Source organism: Coenobita brevimanus, chromosome 43 (genome assembly GCF_032717465.1).
Source record: "Coenobita brevimanus isolate Jiangsu-jjx chromosome 43, ASM3271746v2, whole genome shotgun sequence".
NCBI classification, from domain to species: Eukaryota; Metazoa; Arthropoda; class Malacostraca; order Decapoda; family Coenobitidae; genus Coenobita; species Coenobita brevimanus.
This window is the reverse complement of record NC_136996.1, coordinates 24,688,659-24,692,276: the sequence shown is the minus strand read 5'-3', so window position 1 is coordinate 24,692,276 and position 3,618 is coordinate 24,688,659. Positions and strand designations below refer to the sequence as shown.

General features: G+C 40.7%; 1 pseudogene; it reads left to right on the top strand.

The window, feature by feature from the left end:
* The first annotated feature begins 3,267 nt into the window (after positions 1-3,267).
* On the top strand, positions 3,268-3,386 carry LOC145397942 (5S ribosomal RNA; annotated as a pseudogene).
* The last annotated feature ends 232 nt before the right edge of the window (positions 3,387-3,618 follow it).

Genomic DNA, 3,618 nt, shown 5'->3' with positions numbered 1-3,618 from the left:
TGTTGACATGGCCAGAAAGCAGGAAGTGGGCCTCGTCACTAAACCAAACATTGTTGAGAAAGTCGGAGTCCTCTCTAATCTTCTCGTCGAACCACTGGCACATCACAACACGTTTGCGCATGTCAGCTGCCGTGAGTTGATGTTTGATCTGGATTCTTTATGGGTAAAGCTGAAAGTCCTTGAGCAAAAATTCTTTGCAAAGTGGAACGGGAAATTTCCAGCTCTTGGCTGCGCCTTCGAGTGGACTTCTTTGGGTTCGAGTGGACTTCTTTGGGTTCCTTCCTAACGAATCTCTCACGGCATTGATATTTTCTGGAGTTCTTGCAGTCACCTTAGCACCATTAGGAGGTCTGACACTCTTGTTAAGGTTGTTTACTGATCCCTTGGCTTTTAACTTGTTCACACACCGACAGATTTGGCTCTTCTGTGGATAGTTGTTGAAGTTAAACTTCCTGCGGTATTTTGCTTGGATCGTTTTGTACGATTTTATCTCTAAATAGGTAGTGACACAGAACTTTTTTGCCCAGTTGTCCAAGACATTTCTCACTTGATTTCCAATTGTTATGGTCTCCTTAGTCTGAATCTGAAGCAGAAGAACAAAATTATTTATTTTCACAGATTTATCAACCGATATGTGGGTTCCACCTTTTGTGGCCCACCCTGTATATAAATATATAAAACTTATTATTAAATTTTATTATAGCAAAGTTACTTACATGGTACTGAAGTAACATTTATGTAGAGTTGCAACGTGAAGGAAAGAATATAGCTACTGAAGTAACAGTGCCCTCCTTATATTATTACATTTTTTCACTATAGATGTGACTTATTATTAAAACTTACTACCGTACTATAAAATCAGTTACAAGATACTTAAGTTATATGTTTATTATCTCCGCCAAGGAGGTTATGTTTTATATGCCTCTCGTTGTTTTGTTTGTCTGTTTGAGCGTCTGATAGCAGGACTACTCAAAAAGTTACGAACGGATTTTGATGAAATTTTGTGGAAGGGTGGGCCACGGGCTAAGGAAGAAATTATTAAATTTTAAGCCTGATCCGGATCCGGATCCGGAGTATGCTGGATAATATCTCCAAAAGTTCTCTGTGAATTTCAGTGAAATTTTGTGGAAAGGTGGGTCATGCACCAAGAAAGAATTATTACATTTTGGGGTGGATCTGGGTCCGGATCCTATATCCACGGATCCAGATCCGGGATTACTCAAAAAATTACAACGGATTTTGATGAATTTTTGTGGAAGGGTGCGCCATGGGCCAAGGAAGAAATGATAAAATTTTGAGGAGGATCTGGATCCAGATCCGCACTATCCCGCACAAAATCTCCAAAAGTTCTCTGGGAATTTCAATGAAATCTTGTGGGCATGTGGGCCATGGACCGAGAAAGAATTTATTAAATTTTGGGGCGGATCCGGATCCGGATCCTTTTTAATGGCAATGACATTGGCTGAGTTATGCGATCTCTGAACGTTTTCTAGTGTTAGAGGTGCTACGTGAATGGAAGAAATGTAGTACTTGACCTCACTGAAGTTAGTCATTGTTTACTTACATTCTATCAGTTATTACTAGGTATGCACTTACAAGGTCACCTGTCACTGTAAGAACTTATCTTTGGGCTTGTAAAACTACAGGAATTCATCCTATTTTTGTAGCGAGCGTCACTTTCATTCTTGCTATTGTGTTGTGCACTGCAGTGTCCCACACCATTGTCTCCATTCTCACCATTACATTAAGCGTTTACTTTTGTTCATACTAAACTATGATATTTACGCAGTTACAGTTTTTCTGAGACTTAAAAGCATTTAGAGGTGTGGCAGGCATGGAAGCACTCTGTCATGCAAAGGCCGACCTTCACTCGACACACATTCGTAGTTGTACCTTTGTTCTCATTTTCTTATAATTTCTGCGTCTTCTCACTAATACTGTATATATCACTTATTACTATCACTTACTACTACAAGGACACTTACACGGAACTGAAGTAACATTTTTGTACAATTGCCAAGGGAAAAAAATCTTGACCACTAAACGGTGACGCCTATTTACTTATTTTTCTACATTTTATTACAAGTTATGCACTGAATGTATTTTCCTGTCTCCGAAAGTACTTATCCTGATTTTATAAAACTATAACAGTCCTGACTATCTTCGTAACGAATGACACTTTCACTTTCATTAGTGTCCAGGGCACTACAATGTCACTCACCATTGTCTGTTTATTCACTCTTACATTAATTTAATATTTCTTTAATAGCAAATCGATACATTTACATACACTTATATCTTTCCTGACACATAGAAGTGTTTGAAGGTATGGTAAGGATAGAAGCACTCTCCCATACAAAGGTCAACCTTCCACTTGGCACACATAGTCACACGTGTTCGTATCATCCTTTTTCCTTCTAACTTCCACCTCTTCTCCTTTGGAGTCGTTGTCACAGATATAACTGGGTGGTAGCTGGTGTCACTTGGGTGGCTTGGCGTGCTTCCTGCCTGGTTAGGCAGTGAAGGAAGACGGATAGTTGGGAGAAATCATGCAACACATCACTCTTTGGTGATCATGGTGGCCAACAGGTGAATGAGTGGTGTAACACCTTCAGGCAGCCTGGGGGTGTCCCATGTGACCCACTCATTGAGCATAAACAAGAGCCAGACAGATATAATCAAGTGCAATATATACAAAATTTCTTGCAATTTTCTCAAACGATGGTCACAGCAGCATTAACGGTCTTTCGAGAAGGACTATCGCAGTCTAAGAGTTAAACTCTCTCTCTCTCTCTCTCTTACACACACACACACACACACACACACACACACACACACACACACACACACACACACACACACACACACACACACACACACACACACACACACACACACACACATACAGTGTCCACACCTCACCAACAAGCACAATCACCAGATGAAGGCACTAGTTCAGTAACTGTAAACAGTTGCTGAGCAGAACCGAATAGAAAGGATCACAAAGGAACTTGTTATAATTATGACTGTGTCCCATATAATTAGGAAAGTGGTCAAACAAAAGGTACTCATAAAGAGCATTAATGATTTTCTTTCTCTTTTAGCATATGCTCATATCCTTTCATTATAGTGTATTTGTTCTGTTCTCGTAAAGATCCCTAACATTTTTCAGCTCAGGTAATGGGTAAGTGAAGTCAGATTGTAGGGTTGCTATTACTAGTAACCAAGGAGACTCAGCTCTTCCTCATAAATAAGACTCATCATATCTGATTCGGCCATACCACGTTGAGTACACCGCTTCCCGTCCGATCACCGAAGTTAAGCAACGTTGGGTCTGGTCAGTACTTGGATGGGTGACCGCCTAGGAACACCAGATGCTGTTGGCATCCCTACGTGTCAAGTGGGGTTGGTGGAGGATTAGTGCCCCTCCCTGTAAAACAATTAACTCTAAGCCCTTGACCACCCCGCTCGGGATACATGGCGTCTGGCAATGAATGAATGAATGAATATCTAATTCAACCACGACTTAGCATTCCAGCTGTGGGAGTGGTTCAGTTCTGTCAAGTGAAAGCAAACCAACTATAGTATGGACTCACCCTCGTGTTGGTTTTCTTCTGT